This window comes from Saccostrea echinata, unplaced genomic scaffold (genome assembly GCF_033153115.1).
Source record: "Saccostrea echinata isolate AGI-Se365-2 ecotype Australia unplaced genomic scaffold, CSIRO_AGI_Sech_v1 ptg000008l, whole genome shotgun sequence".
NCBI lineage: Eukaryota > Metazoa > Mollusca > Bivalvia > Ostreida > Ostreidae > Saccostrea > Saccostrea echinata.
Genome location: NW_026889757.1, coordinates 3,161,571 through 3,183,461, shown reverse-complemented (window position 1 = coordinate 3,183,461; position 21,891 = coordinate 3,161,571). Strand labels below are relative to the sequence as shown.

Sequence of the window (21,891 nt, the reverse complement as noted above, 5' to 3'; positions counted from 1 at the left end):
TCTTAGTGTAGTCTACTTGTGTGCCAAGTTATATTGAAATCAGACCAAAACTAAAGGAGGAATAGCGTTTTGAAAGTTTTTCACAGAAATTTCTATTTTTAGTAACCTTGGAAACACCGTTCATTGAAATAAAAAACCGATACACAGAATTATGTATCTTAGCATAGTCTACTTGTGTGCCAAGTTATATTGAAAACAGACTAAAACTAGTAGGAGAAGTAGCTTTTTTAAATGATTTCCCATAAATCTCTGTTTTTAGTAACCGTGGCAACACCGTTCATTGAAATCAAAAACTGATACACAGAATTATGTATCTTAGCATAGTCTACTTGTGTGCCAAGTTATTTTTAAATCAGATCAAACTGCAGGAGCAGCGTTTTGAAAGTTTTTCACAGAAATTTCTATTTTTAGTAACCATGGCAACACTGTTCATTGAAATCAAAAGCCGATATACAGAATTATGTATCTTAGTGTAGTCTACTTGTGTGCCAAGTTATATTGAAATCAGACTAAAAATGTAGGAGGAGTAGCGTTTTGAAAAATTGTTTACAGACAGACGGACAGACAGACAGCCGGACGGACGGACACCTTACTATCGCATAAGCTCTTCTGGACTCTGACCAGTAGAGCTAAAAACTGAATCTACACTTTTGTTTCATTTAATATCTTGGGACATTTTTACTTAAATTATATTCCTTATTATACGCTAGGATTATTAGATATAGGTTTTAATTAATATTTTGAGAACAAATTTTACATATTCATTAAACAGGCTTTGCCAAAAGAGGAATATATATTGAAAAAGCCAAGATAAAATTTACATGGTTTTTTTGCCTGGAAATTGCATATTTTGATCAATATGTAAAAGGTAAAGATAAATAACAGTGATCCACAAACAATACAAATATGTGAAGAGGGCATAAAATTTACTTAAACTAACCCCAACTCTTTCATTATATTAAACTACACATGTACACGATCAGCGCTAAAGTCATAAAAAGTTTGATAGAAGGAAATGTTTCATTGCCGGTTTAGATTTTGAATACCCCAAAATTAATTTAACTTTTAATTTTTTGATTATTTTCATTTTTTTTTCTTTTTTTAAATGTAATTTTTATCTTATTTTTACTAAATAATTAAGGCATATCTTTTAGTGCAAAAAAGGTCACACAATAATTTTCACTCATTAATTTGTAGGATTTTTCCAATACTAAATATTCAAACTATTTTACATAAAATAAGTTTATATCTATTGCCATGATTGCATCTGATAAACAAGATGTGTTTGTGAAACAGTGATGCCCCCGTATGGCAACTTATAGCGAAGTTAAACTTTCTCAAATGCAAATAAAATATATATTGATATCCAAAGGAAGGACTTGTCTTGAGAAATATACCTGTGAAATATGAAAGCCCTAGCAGCAACCATTGAATAGATATGAACAAGTTGCTGTCCTTTAAAAAAGGACTGCAATACGTGGACCATATCCGTGTGTTTCTAAAGGAAATTCAAAGAAAATTTCTAGATTTAGTGATTTTACAAAGATGTAAATAAATTTAATTTCTTTTACATGTATCTTGTAATTTTCATCTTTATTTAAGTCTGCTTGATTAGACTATAATGATACAAAAATCATGACCTTGAAATGGTGTGAATATGAAATGTTGATCTAGGTATCTATCACAATTGTTAAGTAGCCTTTAAAATTAACAACAGAATTAAAAGAGGCAGGTATCGTAATGGTGGAATTTTAACTACATTGGCGGATCCAGGGAGGGGGGGGGGTCGGTTGTTGGAACCCCCTTTATTTTTGCAGAAAGAGGAAGAGAGAGATATTTTTTTTCCTGTAATATAGATATTTTTACGTCTAGTATTTTCAATAAAAAAAGGACTTCAATCTCTGCCCTTTCTGCTATCTAGATAGAGTTTTGCTTATTGCTTTCCTCCGTGTACCTTCACAACCGCGGCCCCGGGCCTCGATCACCCACACGTAACATGAAAGATTTCACTTTGATATCATCGGAAGATTCCGGTGAACGTACATAACCATTTCTGGTCCACCTTCTAAAATAAGTAACTTTAAGAAGTGTGCATAAAAAGTCATGAAATGGAGTATCCCTAAGAGAATATTTATCTCCTTATATTATGGGGATATTTTAATCAATGAAGAGAAAGGTTCAAAATGTCCTCGTAGTATGTGGGGGACGGGGGCTCACTTTTTCTTTAAAAAATAATCTTTTGTTATAATCTAAATATATAAGGTTTGATTTGCATTGGAAGCTCCCCGCACTTTTTGTTACGGGAAGGTTCAAAATACGGAAAATCAAACATTTAAAAGAAATCAAAATGTACCGAAAAGTTAGACGACCTCCCCCCCTTCCCGAAATAGGATTTTACAGTGTGGTGCACAGGTTGCTATTTTAATTTATTTATTTATTTTTGCTTGTCAACTCTTTTTGGAGGTCTGCCCCCCTTTGAAAACCGTTGCTACAGGCTTGAATGTTAAGTGCCTGCGGTGTGACCTAGACCCCCCCCCCCTTTTCAAAAACCTGCTGGATCCGACCCTGTACTGGAGCACTAGAGGGTCTCGAGTTATCTAAAACGATGATAGGTTATCGTTTAACTCGGTCAATTTAAAAACACAAAAAGATTAATTTTGTTGTGTTTTTTTCTGTGTCTCTTTTTAAATAACGGAATGGTTAATATACAACACCTTCTATCGTAACTTCTCGGCAAAAAAACGTGTTTTCCGAGCTCGCCAGAAGGTCTGAGAAGATGCGATTGACAATCTCCTTGCACGTGTGTAGCCATTGTTTGCTAGTGACGCTTAGACTGGTGACGGTATTTGCTACGGACTATATACGTTATATAGGTATATATAGGACAGTTGATAGGGACAGAAAACGAAAACACATTCGAAAATCTCGGGGTTTTTCTACTAGTTAACACAGCTACTAATTATAAATTTGAAAAAAACGCGTTCTGATTCCGTATTCGAAAGTAAAACGCCGAGGTTACTTTCGTTTTCTGTCCCTATCAACTGTCCTAAAGAGCGAGTTTGGATTATTATTAGTCTGAAATGTGTATTGTAGAGGCTCCAAGGGGAAAATTTAAGCATTATGTCCTAGAAGAATCATTACTTGACCGATCCGAGGCGGTGAGTCAGTAAAATACGGGAAAATATAACGAAAACAGAGGTTTAAGCGAGGAAGGGGTCCAAAATGGCGTCCTCCCTTGTGTTGTTTTAATAGTATTACCGTATATGATTTTTTTAAATAAATAATTATTACACGCCGGGAGCAAGCCCCTGTGGCTTCTCGCAAAAGTCCAATGCACACATTTAAAACACTAATTGATGAAAAAGTTTATGATCTAAAATTTAATACAATAAATAAGTTTTCTAGTGCACAGTCAGATCGTCACGTGTATTTTGAATACCTAAGTAATAGAACAGTTTCTGATGTTTTTGCATGACTCAGAAGAGGAATTGTTCTTAATATGGAATCCCGTTTGATGAAATTTAAGGTGCGATCAACTGTACTTTTATAATTGCAGTTAAATATAGATTGAATATCGACAAATAAAAATTTGAATATAACCCGAAATTCTCCTTTCTTGATAGAGTACATATACCCTCTTTTCAGAAGTATTTAGTTCGTATAATCTAAATTAATCATGAAAACAGTTTGTAATTACATTTTACATCTTCCACATGCAAGTTTCACAACAACTGGTCTTCTAATTATATCCCAAATGGCGTGAATATTTCCAACAAAGTTTTAAACCTAAAATGATCACGAAACAAGCCTGTACAGAACAAAGTATGAGAGACAATTGTTCCAACCTAATCTAGCACATATCAACTGAATTCAATTAAGTGGCTGTTTGAAGGTCTTATGATGTTAACAACACCAGGGAGCCTAGAAACCCAGGGAACTCGTCACCAGCATAATGTACAGAGTTCACAAGAAAGTTATAGGCATCAATAAAGCTGATATAAAGATAACAAGAAATCTTTTTAATATTTAATGTAATGATTAAATTTCGCCTCTGCTTTGTTTAGATTTATTGCAAGTTTGACTGTTGTGATACAGAAAATCAATAAATTACAACTTTTCTAATTTGCATTTTTTTGGGTAGAAAAATTAGAAAACAAACGAAACTTTCAATGATCCTTTTTTTTAGATATGAAACAGATATATTTTTCAATGAAATCGCAGTACAGTTAAGGCAACATTTTCTATAAAAAGGCACCAAAAACGAGACACTTAAAGTTCAACCGTCTTATTTTTTAGCATGAAACTCTATCTGAAATATCTTAATGGCTTTATGAAGAGTTTGTCCACCGCTTTTAACACCGGTATTTTTTGTCATTATGTGACCCTCTACAGTCACGTGAGCTCCGATTTTAGGTCAAAATATGAAATGTCAAATTTAACCGAAAAGTGCAAGGGCAAGGCAAACAATATTTGAACTGCACAATGTTTCATTGTGTCCCTTAGTATCTATTCTATCGTAAAACTGATGCTCATTCAGTCAGATTTCTGAGATATTTAAGTTATTCATTGAAAACAGACACCAGTATTCAAAAATAGTGTATTTTTCATCATTTAATCGGAAATTTTAAATTGCCAAATGAATTACAAAGAAATGAGCATCACTTTTTAAAAACTATACAGTAAAGTAAAGAATTTAAAATAAAAACCTACCTCTTGGATTGTCGCCTTGCCCTTGCACTTTTTGATTAAAAATTGAAATCTTAACACATTCATTCTAAATATAGTTTTCAAACGCATCATTGACCCAGCATGGGAGATAACTCTGTGGTACTTAATAGAGTGTGTGTACCTCGCAAATTTTGAACAAATAATACTTACGGACTGTGCTGGGCTTTATTTCATGAAATCAAATCGGTATGCATAAAAAATCCTTGACTTTACTTTATTTTGTATATCTTCATTCTTTTATACTCTACACAAGACGTATTTGACACCTACCGCATTTCCTCCGTTCGTCAACAATAGGCCTAAAATTTGCCGCAACATCTATCATGTAAATCAATTGGAAAATATCCATGGTTAAAAAATAGTGAAAGATTCAATCATTTGTAATAAAGAATAGACAGCCGCTATCAATGATAAAATATTTATTCTCCCCAAGCAGACATGTTTTTTTCTTTTTTTTTTTTTTTTTTTTTTTTTTTTTTTTTTTTACATATGTGATTATTTTAGTTATCAAACCTTCAACTGTTTAGGGATTCTAGACTACGTTAAAAGTTTTAAGAACAGGAGGAAGGGATTGGGGAGCTTATTCCTGTATTTAATTACCTGTTTTCCTTTCTACAGATCTACCCCCCCCCCCCCATCACCAGTTTGCCTCTGGCTCCTTTGATACCATATACCTTACTTGCACGTAAAAAACAAATTATTAAACAGTGTTTACATCAGGTTTTACTTATTTTGGTATTGTAGCACAAATTGGGGGAGGGGGGGGGGGGCTTTAGTCTCATTTTTTTTTAGTTATTATCAATCCATGCGCAAACAAGATAAAGTAAAACTTTGTAATCAAGAAACATATACTCTGATAAAGAACAGGTGAACACAATATACATGCTGAAATTTAGATCTTGTTCTTACCCAAAAACACAGATAGGCGCGTAGCCAGAATGGAAGTGAAATGTACGCAGAGAACGGCTGGGGTCCGCTTTGAGACCCCCAGTTGGTCCAGGGCGAAGCCCTGATGAGGAACCATTGGCGAAGGCCCTGGAAGCTCATGGGTTTTACCAAATATTTCATTCAAAATCATGCCATTTCGATTTTCTTTAGAAAATACAAGACATAGTACTTAATATTGCTTTTAACACAGTTAAATACTTCCGTGCAAATTTATTGTGCATGTAGAGGCTGAATATTTTTTAAAATGATATATTAGGATCATCTGCTCTTTTTTAACTTTCAGCAACAAATATAATTAATTTCAATTATTAACAAAAATAATGTTATATTTCAAATCATATTCTAGTGGATCACAGCATTCAACGGTTGATATTTTCTCAAAGATCTTTAAAAAAAATATCAATGTGTTGTTGAAGAATTAAAAATTAATAAATGTTTTATTTGGTTGTGGCAATGATTTAAATAATAAAACATTACAATTTTTTTTATAAAGACATGGTAATATAAAATTTGAATTTGAATCGAAACAGTTATGAGATAAAATAATTTGAAACACAAATATTTGCTGGATGGTATTGATATTTTTTCTCTTCTCACAAATCTCTCCCTTCCCACCCACCCCCCTCCCATTTTTTTAATTTGAAAACGATTTGTACACATCTGCGTATAGGCAGCTACGCGCCTGTCAGAATATATTCAAGTAAAGATATTCAAATCTTAACAGCCTTCAAACTTTCACAACATTGTACTGTTAAAAATTCAAAGTATTATTTATCTAGAAAATTTATTTAATTGAAAACAGCTTCTCAAATTCAAAGGCAGCCTGTGAAGGGATGTCTGAGCAGGTGCAAAAATAGTCCACAGTTCAAACAGTTCTTCTGGATGAAATCAATTCTGAAAACAAAATGAAATACCATTATGGAAAGTTCATTGGTGTTTTAAAAAAGTGATACTCAAAACAATGCATTGAGTAACATGGAAAGCATATACATGACTCTACTGTTTTTATTATCAAAACATTTCAACAATCTTGCTAGGAATATGTATGGTTTTTAGCTTATATGGAGCATACCTTTTTATTTTATTGGTGGAAACACTTGCTGCCTGAATGTTTGGGAGTAGCTACAACACAATATACATGTATTTGTAATGAGTGAATAACATAATGATTACTATTGTAGAATGAAATGACATTGCATTGTACAAAACAAACCATGCTATACTAAATTTTCTGAAATTCATAAAATAAATAGAAATAAACTTTTACAAAACTTTTCTGGGAAATTGAAACCTATGGCATTTGCAAAAGTAGAAATGGTAGCTATACTTAATTTAAGTAAAAAAAATCAATATACTAGAGATAACATTTAATTCTTTCACCTATACAACATTAAAAAAAAAAACACTGGCATACTATAAAATTAATGTGAAATGCTTTAGTGTGATCATACCCAGTGGAGAAATTGATGCATCTATTTTGATAGTTCTAGCTGATGTAAATGCCAGTTTAACCAGTTCTGTGACAGCTACAATGACAAAAGAATTATACATATAAACAGTACATAAATACATATAAGACTGACTTAATGTACATGTAGTCAGACAAATGAAAATTCAATCATTTTATCTTCATTAATGTAGAAATTCTACAAATTTACAGCTTAGTGATACAGATAGTAAAAGTTCTACGATGAATTTAAATATGAAGCACTGGTAAAAACTGAAATCTTAAAATTCACGTATTTTTGATTGCCAGAGGTATAAATTAAAATTTATAGGGTCTTATACTCTTGTATGTACAGTGCACATACATTGTGTACACTGTGCAGTTTGACTTCACAAATACATTGAAAGTGTGACTGCATCTTAATTACTATTTGATATCATGACGTGCTGTGCTTATATTATGTTACATGTTTGTAGATGTATGCCAAAGGACAACATCATTGCATGTTTAAAAGTGTGCAACTTTCATAATGTGTGTGTTTTTGTGTATGTGTGTGGGGGGGGGGGGGGATACACACAAGGCACTGCATTGCAGTTTGTGACGGACTGTAATAATACATCTTATTGTATATGTTCATGGTTATTTGACATCGATGTAAAGAATAATATGTCTTCATGTTAATACCTATGCACATACACACCTTAATGAACAGAAAGGGACCTAGGGAGGTAGTGCGGATCGTCTCAGTTTTCCATGATTTCCCGAAATAACGTCATCATCTTCTCATCAAAAAGATAAAGAAGGCCCAGGTCTCTTATTTTATCCCTATTCTCTTTAAAGATTGCCTGATTGTTGCATTTATCCACTGCATATCTCAGCTGCTGTTCGCCATGTTTTTGGATGTAAACAACATTCCGTGTCATCGAGTGCAAGCGCTTGGCTGAAGCCGAATGCAGCCAAACGACACAATAAAAAGAGAATTATTTCGAAGACGTGTTGTTACTATATAAGAGAAAATCACGAATGTTTATTTATTTAAACCTGAAAATACAGACATTCATTACAAATTCTCGCAATCATCATTAAATAGCTTTTCTGAGCTCTATTTCCTTATATGGATCTATCAAGGCGGAGCAACTGTCATGACGTCAAACCTCATTATGACCTCATTACCATATTATCTTCATTTGTAGCCTTAACTGTACTGCGATGTCTTAACTTACTGTACGATTAATAAAAACAATCCGCTTCTCTATTGGATAGTTTCGTACATGTAATATACTTAGTTTATTAAATTTTTGTAAAACATTCAAAAGAGCAAAGTTAGACATTTAAGGTTACAATTTCTATGATTAATTATCAAATTTGTGGAAACTTCCTTTTTAAACTCATAATCATTTTTAATTTCTATTTCTAATCTAGATCTTACAGCTCGGTCTGTAAATAACTTGGTCCCAATCACAATAAAAAAGAAACTGACCAGTTGTTAATTGTATTTAACCTGATGAGGACAGGTGCATCATTTGAAAAATAAAAACAAGGAAACCATATTTTTGCATATAAAAAATGGTTTTATGAAATTGAAGAACACGTATAAAAAACCTACCTAATGATATAAATGTAAGAAAATATTTTGAAAAGTGAAAGGATTTTATTGACTTTTTATTTGACAAAGGTGAAGATAACAAACAGAGATCCATCTCATAAAACCTACAAACAAACCTGTGAACAGGACAGAAAAACAGTGACCTCTACGAAATTCCAGAGGTGGGATAAAGTGCCTAGGAGGACTAGGCATTCCCTGTTGACCAGTCACAACCGCCGTGAGCCTTATGTATTGATCAGGTAGACAAAATAATTCGTAGTCAAATTTAATTTAAAAACAATAGCATAAGAATTGGCATGAAATTTGTCAGTCAAAATACGACCCAATGATAGGTTGTTTTTGCAATGTCATCATAACGACCATAAATTTACGAAATGCTGACATTATTCCAGGTTATTGAAATCCCTTTAACATCAATGTATTTGTCAGTAGGCTGACTCGGTTTAAAAACTAATAGTACCCAGAGCATGCTCTTGAGTATCAAATAAAACGGGAGATAAAAACACCCTATGCAGGTACGTGATTGTGGAATATCACAAAATAAAAAAGGAAAGTTGACGATGGTAAAGCTGAAGTCATATCGTTTGTCATACAGTTTAGTTGTAAGTTGGCCCTTACCATCTATAGTAAGTAAAGAATCTACATATGAAACAGATATGACAGACTTTGTGGTGTCTTTTATTTCAAATTCACTGGAATATATCGAGTCGACATATGGAAAGAAGTAACTAATGTAAAACGTTGACGATATATCTGAATGTCCAGTTGAGGGCCACACCACCAATCTTCTCGCTTAGAAGCTTTTTTTAAAATAAATTCTGCTTCATAGGAATATAAAAACAGGTCTGCTAATAAAGGTACACAATTAGTGCCCAGCTTGTTGGAAGACCTGTTCTCCAAAGATTACATAGATGTTGTCAATGAGGAACACCAGCATCCTTTTAAAATCAACTTCAGAGTACCTGTGTGTAGAAACATATTATTAAAATTATGAAGTAATTTTGAAGATGACCAATCGCAAGATAAGAAAATGTTTAGTGAAGAAGCAGTTGTCTATGATATATATTAAAAATCCTGCAGGCATGCTATCGAAGCCATCTTAGGACTAAGACATATCTTAAGAGATATCTTAGCCCTAAGTGAGGCCATTGAATGTGTCCTAACTTAAGACACATCTTAGAATTTCTCCTAAAGTTAAGACATTGCAAGACCCGTCGTAATATGAACTTAGGAGACTCCAAACTTTGTGCAATCGTTCATTTCTTATCAGACATGTAGTATTGGGGGTGGGAGGGGGGGGGGGGAATGTGGGTCCTCCTATTACTTTCCCCCCAAAACCTTTTACAAAAAAGTTTCTTCTACCCCCCCCCAAATAAATATATCGAATTTAGAGGTTTTCCTTTTTTGTGCCTCTCAGAGTTAATCGGAAACTTGTTCTTTTTTTGTTTGCACGTTTATTATACGGTTGTACATTTTAGTTACAATCTGTTGTCTGCCCACCCCCTTCCCTCCAACTCTTAAAAACACTGAGTGCTTCGTTCCTACATGTACCTATGTATAAATAATTGTCCAATAGTAATTTGCCGTACTATTATGATATTTCTTCTTAGCAATTCAGAAATTAAATTGACTTGATTTAAATTTGAAGTTAGTTGTCACAATTCCAAAAGTATTTAAGTTATACTTCGAAAAGTTAGGATTGCTTTGATGGTTCTTTATATGCGTTAAAACCTAAAGCTATACTAAAGCTGTACAAGTTGCTATTCAGTCGAAGATCATGAATGAATGAGAATAGCACTAATTAGCACGGGATTTAGCGGGACACAGTAACTTGAAGAGGTCACCACCAAAGGCTATTCATGCATGAATAGCCCTTGGTGGTGACCTCTTTCAAAATGTATGTTTTCATATTTTCTTCATTATTTATTTATTTAGAGAGAGAGAGAGAGAGTTGTCCCTTTAATAAATTTATTAATTAAAATAAGAACGCGTTTTTAGAAGTAGACAATTGTTCTATGACTACTTCAATCTAATTCAATTTTTTACAAGTTATTAAAAAAATTGTAAGTCCCAATAATTATTTTTTTTTTAATTTTATTATATAACTATAATTATTATAAACATAGTCTGTGATGTTACAATATTTAAGATTTGTCTAATGAATCTCGTAAGTCTATCCTAGTTAGGACATTCCTAAGAGAGGTTCTATGTCGATCTTAAGAACTCTCTTAGGACCATCCTAAGTTTTGTCCTAAGATATCTCTCAAGTCATATCTTAGGACTATTCTTATGACACTTTAGATAGCATACCCGCAGCTGTTTTTTTTTTAAATTTATTGTAAGGAATATTAATGGTTGTATAAAGTGAAGACAAATCGTACGTTTTGAAGTTACTGACGTCAGAAATATTTTGTGATTTAAAATTTTCTAGAAGTTCTTAAGAGTACTTATGAAATGTAAATTTAAGATGTCCCCAATACAGCAATTAATATTTTGTGAGGTGTAAAGATAGGGCTTAGCAAGAACATTTGCTGGACCCGGCAGTGTATCTCTGATTTGTATGAAGTTAGGGAATCCAGTATAGGTAGGGTATATCGAATTCACTTTTGTTGACTGGAATTTAAAAGTATTAACGACTGAAATTTGATTTTGAAGAATTTAATCCTTGAAAATGAACCATACATGTAAGTTGAATTTCCAGATGTAAAATTAAAACCTGAAGTTCTAAAATACAGTGGTGATGACGAGCTTTACAAACAAAAAACGACATTGTTACAAGCCTTGTCAGCTTGAACCATAATGTAGTTCATGTATTCTTTCTAGTTCTTTTATCACTTCCAATTTATTGAAAACGGAAGGAAAGATGGTTCGCATATGACAATTTAACTTTTTAAATGAAATGTATGGAGATAACGAACAGTATTTAAGCCCAAAAGTCCATTAAACAATTCAAAATAGGAGCAGAGCAAACACGGACCTCCAAAACATCACGTTTGGGATCAGGTGCCATGGAGTAGTGAGCATCCCCTGCCGACCGGTCACACCCGCCGTGTGCTCCTTGTCATGACCGGGAAAAACGTAAAAATCCGTCGACAGTTCAGTGTGTAAATAATGGCCTAACAATTAGTATGAAAACTTAATGACATTTGACTTAATGAAAGATTGTATTTGCTGAAAAGGTCATTGTATCGATCATAGAACTTACGAAATGATGACTTTAAACGAGACTGCTGATATTCTTGTTTTATCAACTTGTTTGTCAATAATTTACCTCGTTTTAGAAATTGTACATACGTAGAGCATGCTCTTGCGTATCGAATCAACTGAGAGATATAAACTCTGTATGCAGGTGACGAATGTATATTGCTGCATAAGTAAGGGAAGTTGACGATTGAAAAGTTCAAGTCATCACGTTTATCATAAAGCTTGGTTGTTAGATTATCATTAATGTCTTTTTCAAGTAAAATATCCAAATATGAAACGGATGTGTCAGACTCTGTGGTATCTTTTATCTCAAGATCACAAGGATATATCGTATCGACATAAGAATGGAAATAACCATTGTTAATTGACAATATGTCGTCGATATATCTAAATGTCGGGTTGAAGGCCACAGCAAGTGTTTTCTTCTTTTCACGTATAAGATTTTGTACAAATTCTGTTTCATATGAATACAAAAAAAGGTCTGCTAATAACGTGGCGCAATTGGTACCAATGGGAATTCCAATAGATTGTTGGAAGACCTGGTCTCCAAATACCAATAGATATTGTCAACCAGAAACTCAAGCATCTTTTTAATGTCAACTTCAGAGTACTTGTGTGTACAATCAGAATGTTTTTAACAAAATAATTTGGCAAATGACAAGGTAAGTAAATTTACGAATTCCATTTTTATTGAAAAAGCAGCTGTCAATGATATCAATAAGCCTAGACTTTAATTTATCGTTGAGAATGGTTGTGTATTAAGTTGAAAAGTCGTAAGTTTTTAAGCTGTTGATTTTGGTAAAATCTTGTGATTTCAAATTTTCCAAAAGTTCTTTGGAATTTTTTAGTATCCACATCTGATTTACACCACTTCTCGAATATATTGTTGCACAGTACTCTTGAATTTCCTCATTCACTACTGTTAATATCTTAGTGAGGTGTAAAGAAAGAGGCTTGGTTGAACATTAACTGGAACCCTCTATGTATCTTTGTTAGGATTTTTATGAAGTTTCGAAATCCAATATAAATATGGTAATTCAAATTCATGTTGGTTGTTTGGCATATTAAAAATATTTAAAACTGACATATGATTTTGAAAATTTCTTCTTTTATATATTTCTAAAACACTTAATCCATAAATTTCATGACTCTCACCTATTGTAATTAAATTATATTTTTATAGAACTCGGGTACACTTCCACACTAAAAACTCGATAATAATTTAATTTTTTTTATATACCATTGTTTTGTGTTTAATGAACATTTTCAGCTCTATATTTTTCTAAATAACTTAATTCAAATACGAAAAGCTTTTTAAGTTCCTATATCGCAAAACGACAGGCATTTAAGTCCTTCCTCTATTTTGTCTTCTTTTTTTTTTATCATTACTACAATTATTTTCAACGTAAAACCCTGATGTAGAAGTAACCTCTCTGCGACAGTTGGAAATGCTGGTGTAAGTCAAATTCTGTCACCTCGCTCATAGAATGTTACATGTGATTTCAGACGGATAAATCCCTCTATAATTTTCACTTTGCGGTCTTCAAGCCTAACAAGTTTATGCCTATATGGAAATCCATCACAGATGACCTGCACGTCAAAATGCTCACCTCGAAGCCGAAATCTGCACAGTAATCGATGACGTGTACATTTATACATACGCGGCGGTACTTAGCCTGTCAAAGATTCCGAAAACTTAATTACACATCATCTTTCTAATAACGGCTTACTGTACTAGATGAAGATGGATCCAGTTAATTTAGATCTGTTGCGAAGTGGATGCTTCTATTCTCGATCTGATCCATCAGACTACTTAAGACAGAGCTGAGTTGTCTCCCTTTTGGCATTTCGAATTATTTAAGACAATGGAACAAACGTATTGTGCCTAGATTTGGAGACCAAGTAATGTGATTTGAGAGCATTAAACATAAAACCAATCGATACTTGGAACTTTGTCCGATGTTTTAAGTTGACCATAATAGATGTATTTTTCCTTCTTAAATGCAAAACATTTTAGTCCATATTTTTCTACGATTGTTATTTAAACAGAAGCCTTGAGATAAAAAAAAAAAAGAGAGAGCTAAAAAGTACTATCCATTGATTTGTTTTTAAATAATAACATAATAATAACTACCTCTATTGTACAATCACCACACGTAGTTAACAAAAACTGAATTCACCAAAACCCAACATTACATCTGACATGGTCAAACGAATCTCGGTAACGTATACCCTAAGGTGGAGCTCGGAGGGAACTGATCAAATCTGAGCCTTTCGCTAATATTCAATTAGACTGCACAGTGCAGATTTATTGAATGCTTCAGTGCCGTAAACTGTTGGAGATCTGTAATATATCATGGGATAAAACATCCAAATGAGGACTCTACTCAGGGTTTGTTATTCCTGTTTAATCACGTTAATTCTTAAACGTAGTCCATTATGTTGGCGTGTGATTGCTCCATCTTGTGTCAGAAATTGGCGTTAGGAAGAGCAGTCTCTGTACGATAAATTTTCTTTTATCGCGGTAATTAAAACAAGACGTAAATACCATATAAGGCATATGGCGCTCTCTGTTTGAAATCCTTGGGGAGGTTTTCAGTAATACCAGCTTAAGAAGGGTTACATTCTAATTACTTTTGGAGGAAACTCTGCTTCCAAAGGGAAAAATGGGTTGCTGACTGGGAAATGATATTTTGTACCTTCAAAGACTTTTATCAGATCATTGCCTATATATATTTAATATAATGATATACAAGTTCTCTGTAAACTCAATTATGAATACTGCAATGAATTTTACCGAAGAAATTATATGAAAATTTCGCGTAAAAAAAAATAATCATAAAGTGCACCGAGTTGAATTCCAGCATCACAAGAAACGATGAATCTGTTTTCACATTTTCTAGAATAAATCACTGAGACATTGAGTTTTGTCAGAAATATCTACGAAAACAACAACATATATAAATATATATATCTATATATCTATCTATATATATATATATATATATATCTATCTATATATATATATATATATAGCAGGGTTGTCCCTAAGAATTGAAATAGAGGGGACATTTTAAAACTAGGCGGAGATCTTGGGTTCCTCCCCTAATGGGGAGTTTAGGAGGAATACAGCCTGTACCAAAATAACCGGGGGATTACATCATTATAGGCGGGGAAATTCCACGGGTCTTAGGCACAATCCTGTATATCATATATATATATATATATATATATATATATATATATATATATATATAGATATAGATATATAGATAGATATATATATATATATATATATATATATATATATATATATATATATATATATATATATATAACTAAATATATATATATATTTGTGTTTAACATTTGTTTTGCATTATTATCTATAAATAATTTTGATAATGTGTTTCTTGGAAATTTATCTAATTTGACCTATTTATATTTCAGTAATTTATCATTTAAGGTTTACATTACTTTAAAAGCTTTAGAATTATTTATGAATTTCTTTAGAATATCTTTAATTTCCCATAAAGAAAGAATTTTCTAACGTTAGTGTCCGATCAGAGAAATTTGATTGGTTGAGATTTTGAAGGGAAATCTATCTGTGGGGCAGTGTATTTTGGTCAGTCTATGTGTTTAAGAATACAGGATGTCTTGGGTGAAGTAGTTACTTTTTAGATATTCTGAGTTCACCACTTTGAGTTTAATTCCAAATCAGGTTTTCATGTTTGTTTTTAATTATCTAACTTGTATGATTGTGAGTTTGATTGTGTGTGAAAATGAGTGAAAAAGGTGTTTGAATGTTGAACGCAAAATTGAGAGATTGTGTAATAGTGTAAATGAGTAATATAAATATTTTATCAGACATTTTACTCCTTTTTATGTATTTAAATGTATATATGTAGAACTAGGTGAAATAAATAAGACTAAATTTGTAAAACTAATTTTATAAATAACATGTATGATTGTAATGTAATTAATAGTTAAGTAAGGAATTTTATCTTTTATTTCATACAGTTTAAATAAGTCTTTCAAATTAAAAAGCTTAAGTATTTTCCATAAAATCAAGTAATAATCATTGTTAATAAAGTTTTAATATCAACTAAGAAAGATAACTCATTTTTCGCATTCTTTAATAGGGCTGTCACAGTTACATGTATTATTATCGACCGTAACAGCGGCCTATCTATTTGTGGTTGTGTTAGAAAGTGCACATGGGGAAATGAGACGTTATTTCTTTATTAGTTCAGAAAAATAATTCTTAAAGAATAACATACATAAATCAAGAGTGAAATATTTTAAAAACTTGCTTTGAACTAATTCTTAAAGATATACACGCTATATAAACGCGACTTTTTATGTGAAACAAAGTGATTAAATGATTTGAGAAACATGATGTGTAATAAAAAATAATTACTTTCCGCAAAGTTTTACTAAATAAGTCTTTGTAATTACATAACAATTAAGCAAGATCTGCAATGAAGAATTCAGCCTTTTCATGAATATTGATGAAGGAAGTGTATAAACAGTATATAGACACCCATGTCCGCGGGAAATTATAGACGAAGAGGTACGTTGCATTTTGACTACGATTATGGATAAAAGGTTAATATCTGTCATTACAGAGTAGATGGTTAATACTGGTTGGTTTAAAAGATAAGTATCTTTTAGCATTAGATGTGTGCCATCAATGTCAAAAGTTATTTGTATACCAAACGGCCTACCTCGTCTTCTTGACGCCATTTTGTTTATCAATCTAAAAGTAGGGAAAATGTCACATGACACATGAATTTAAATAGAGGCATTACTTTCCTAGTAGGAAAATAAATACTTATAATTTCAGATCTTTAGAACGCGTTCAATTTTCACTGTGTAATTTACAGTATTTTCGTAACTTTATTTGGTAAACAAAATAAATAAATTTCCAACTTTATTTTTAACTGACGCAAGTTATAGCGTGTATATCTTTAATTGTTGACATTATGTTTCTATTTTATTTTCATTTCTCATCTGATAATTATTAATTTATGATTAAATAAAAAGGGTTTGCAATAGGTACTCCCAATCTGGGAGTGTATAAGATACGAACGCAAACTGTAATTATTTTCCGAATAATAACTATTAAATAGTGGTAAAAGTGCACGATGAATAAAAATTTAAAGGTTGTTCAACTGGTAAAGATTGCTTTGAGTATGCTACAGTTGATAATGACAGGATATTTTTTTTTTACAATTTACACGCCTACTCTGCCAAAATCATCGGCATCATCACGTGACAATGATCCAGGGTTCATCCTGAGATCTGAATATAAAAACGCCCACATCCTCATTTTGACGACAATACATTCTGACTTTATTACACTGATGAATCATTTTAATGAACAAATGCACTAAAATTTCTATTTATTTATTATTTTTATTTTAGTCATTATGTATTTATTTTTTGCTTTGAAGACAATCTGAAATAAAAATAATCACTCTTTCAGCTTTCAGCTTGTCAAGGAATTTTTGATAGTTGATAGTGCCCCCCCCCAACTGAAAATGTATTGATGTGCCCCCTCATAGTGAAATTGCTTCCTACGGACTTGGCTTTGAATATCTTGTGCTTTCCTTGGATGCTCAATTGTGATTGAAAGTACTTTTTTTTTTAGAAATGATAACTTTTGTTCGCGGCCGATTTGATGCTTTGCATCAATTTTACTTGTGTAATCTTAATAGTATCTACCATCAAAACCTTTTGGCCATATTAAAGGTAATTTATGTGCTTTATGTTTTTGTGTTGTTCCATTGTATGTATGTGTTGAGATAACTTTTTTTTTGTGTCATGCATGTCTATATTTTGAGTTAAATTGAATTTCATGTGTATTCTGTCCAATTGTATATGTATAAACTTAATTTTCGGTATGAAATTACATCAGATTATTTGATTCAGAATTATTTAATATCAGTTAATGATTATGATAATTATTATGATTTTTTTAAATTTTGAATAAAATTAAGAATAGGCCAAAGGGCCCTTGACAGTCAACTGAGTACAATAAAACAATTTACAGGATCCATAGAGCATAAACTAAACTGAAAGATGAAGCTTTGTTGCCCAAAATCAAGAAAATAGGATGATGAGGATCAACAAAATAATTAGTCTAGTATCTATCTGTCACCCATTTATCGATATCACTATGCAGACTATTAAAAAATTTCTCTTTTTAACCCATATTACAACCCCTTATATTGGCCTCTCTTGGCCTTTGAAGAACATTTAAAAAGATAAGTTATTTTTGTGTCATATGTATCTATTATTTACAAGTCTACCTAATCGTTAAAACTATGTAAGTACTTTTGTACTTGTACAATTCCTTGCACAATTCTCTTACAATATTAATTTTTCAAATACATTATTTACAGTGATTAATTATCAAAGGTGAATGATATGGCAAAGGAAATAACTTCGCTCAGTGAATACAAATTAATAGAGCCCTGGCCAGGAACAGAGCAATGGACAAAATTGTCCAGATGTTAAAAACTCTGATAAAAATACCCTTGCTTATTAAAACTCTTACTCTGTTTGCCTCAAAATGCCCAGGAGCAGAGAAGAATTTCAAGGAAATAATTCATTTTCACTACAGATTCAACAAAGCCCTTCCCAACACTAGAACCCATGACCCAGGGTCATAAAATTTATAAAGATGGAAGAGGTTTATACTACTCTCATCGTTATTACTAAGCAATTAATTGAAAATTTTCAAAGAATTCGCATTTTCACTATATTAACAATAGAAACACATCCCCCGGCCGAGAAACAACAGAGGCCTTGACCCTGGGACCACAAGTTCTAAAGATTTTGTAAGAATCAAAATTATGCACTTTGCTTATCTCCTCAACACTAAAGATTATTAAATAGAATTAATGGATTTCACTATATTATTAATACCCCCCCCCCTTTACACCAGAACATCTGAACAAGGGGCCATGGAACTCACAATTCTGGAATAAGCACCCTTGCTCGTCATAACTATACACTTAATTTCTTTGCTTTATATCCAGGAGTAGAAAAAAATATTTTCAAAGAAATAACGCATTTTCATTGTATAATCTATAGAGCCCCCTCCTTTAACCAGAACCTCTGACTCTGGGGCCATGAATTTCACAAATTTGAAAGGACCCTTGCTCATCATAACTATGAATTTAGTTAGTTTATTTAATATTAAGGAGCATAGAAGATTTTCAAAGAATTACGCATCTTTCACTATATAATCAATAGAGCTCCGCCAATACACCATAATCCCTGACCCAGGGTCCATGAAATTTACAATTTCGGAACTTCTTGACAAAATATATTTGAGTTATATGTATATATTTTTATCTTGCTGATAATTATTATTTATATTACCGGGTTTACGTACATATTTTATTCGTAGCTCAGTCGGTAGAGCGCTCCGTGATCGGGAGGTTGTGTGTTCGATTCACGACCGCGACTGACCGAAGTCAATAAAAAATAGGTAGCAAATGTCAAGCTCATCCGAAGGACCCGCAAAATGCCAAGCGCTTGGCGAAGGAACAGTTGCTCCTTTTTTACCGACTTAGGTCAGTCGCAGCCGAGATTTGAACTCACGACCTTCTGATCACGGAGCGAGCGCTCAACCGACTGCGCTACCGTGACGATCCGAACGGAACGTTACACAACATACAATCAATCAATCGTATTTTATTCAATAAAAACAAGAACCAAGGATATTATTAGTTATCCAGGTTCAATCAAGGGTGTACGGGGATTTACCCCGGGTTTTATTCCATACACCCTGAGGCCGAAGGGTGTATGGAATACAACCCGGGGTGAATCCCCGTACACCATTGATTGGACCTGAATAACGAATTTATTTCCTTTGTACCCAAATAAATTCTTTGTACACTGTGTTTCAAGTTATTGATAAGATTTACTACGTCCTACAATGCATCATGACGTCATGTTAATGGGTTTTTATCATAGAGAAACTATGCATTGTGACGTCATGTTTTTTACCCCCGGCTCAAGTCGGGTGTACGGAAATTTACATCCTACTTTGTAACCAATCAAACCTCGTGTTACAAACTACATAGGAAATAATGTTTTTCTTCAACGAACCTATTGCATTCTGGGTGTCATAGCAGTCCTGGATCACCTGATATTTACATCGGGATCGGGTCGGAGTTCACTTCAACACAGGAAAGTGAAAGTAACTTATGCATCACATGGGAATTATTTGACAACTTATGAAGAATCCAAGATTAACAATAGATTTTGCTTTTGGAATAAGAAAAGAAAATAAATACTGCAGGACAAAATATATAGGTGAATTGAGGGAAAGGCTTGCTAGTGCACACAACATTTAGCAGAGAAAAATGCTAAGGAGACACAAAGGAGAGAAAAGATAACATATGACAGAAAGGCAAGGGGATTAACCTTACAAAAAGGAGGCAAAGTAATAGTAAAAATGTTGGCATTTGGGAAATTGAATGTTGTTTTACGTTTTGTTCGAGAATTTTTCACTCATATAGAAACGTCATCATATACCAGTGAAGGGCTTCAAATTTAGACTTTAACTCGGCACCATTGAACAGTAAGACTTCTTTATCGTGCCAACGTCAACCGTGACCTTGGTTTCTAAGGTCTCATCCGAAAGACCCGCAACTTTCACTTCAAAGTGCCGAGCGTTGGGACAGTTGGAACAGTTGCTACCTATTTTTTATCGACTTAGGTCAGACGCAGCCGTGATTCAAACACACGACCTTCCGATCACGGAAGCGCCCTACCCTTTGGCATTTGGAGAAAAACACAAAATATCAGGTAAGGTTGTTGATACCCCTTAAGTAAAATTTGAACAACCCAACAAGACATCCAAGGTTTTAGGTTACTCAGGTGACCTACATGTATTGCTATCCGTTTTTGTCTGTCGTTGTGTGTCGTCTATCGTGCGTCAACGTTTGAACATTTTCAACTTCTTCTCTGGCAATTTCAACAAATTCTTGCATATAGCATCTATGGGTGAAGGGGAAAAAATTGTGAATTTCATGGTCAGTGCCCCCCTCCTGGGTCCAGAAGGTGCGGTTAAAACCACCAAAATTAATGCAGTCTTTAAAAATCTTGTTTACTACTGGATACCAAGTAGTTAAATTGTTGGCCTGCTTGTAATAGGCATTGAGCCCTATACCAAAACTGTGAAATTCATGGCCCCAGGGTCAGGGCTTCTGGTCCTGGGTTTTAAACAAACTATGTAAGTACATAGTTATCATACATTGTAAGCAGAGTGCCTATTCCAAAATTATGATTTTTGAACTTGGGTCAAAGGTTTTGGTGTTAGGCTCTATTGATTATATAGTGAAAATGCATTAATTCCTTGGAAATCTTCTCTGCTCTTGGGTATTATTTAAACAAACTAAGTGCATGGCTATTATAAACAAAGGCTTTTATCATGGCTATTATCAACAAAGGATGCCTCTTCAAAAATGTGAAATTCGTGGCCCCATGGTCAGGGGTTCCGGTGATGGGGTTGGGAGGGGGCTCTCTTGATTATATAGTGAAAAGCGTAATTTCTTAGAAAATATTTTTTTTCTGCTCCTGCTTATGATGCACAAACTAAGTGAATTGTTATGATGAACAACAGTGCTTCTTCCAGAATTGTGAGTTTCATGGCCCCTGGGTCAGATGTTCTGGTGTAAATGATGGGGCTCTATTGATATTATAGTGAAAATGCATTAATGGCTTTTTGTCGCCCGCGTGGCGCAGTGGTTAGAGCGTCTGCTCTAAGAGTCGCGAAGTAAGGAGTTGATCCTTACATCGAGGGTTCGAATCCCACTGTGGGACGTGGAGACCGGTCCTTCGGATGAGACCATATAAATCGAGGTCCCGTGTCGCAGTAGGTCCTGTCACGAAAAAGATCCCTCACTGCTCAGTGGCCGTAAGTGCCGAGTATAGGTCA

The 21,891-nt window shown here is 33.3% G+C and overlaps 1 long non-coding RNA gene across 1 annotated transcript; it reads right to left on the bottom strand.

The window, feature by feature from the left end:
- Window positions 1–6,483: 6,483 nt before the first annotated feature.
- LOC133181256 (uncharacterized) lies at window positions 6,484–8,118 on the bottom strand. Its single transcript, XR_009720446.1, has 4 exons — window positions 7,824–8,118; window positions 7,128–7,202; window positions 6,749–6,798; window positions 6,484–6,570 (listed from the first exon to the last, which is right to left on the bottom strand). It is a non-coding gene; the product is annotated as an uncharacterized LOC133181256 (long non-coding RNA).
- Between the last annotated feature and the right edge of the window lie 13,773 nt (window positions 8,119–21,891).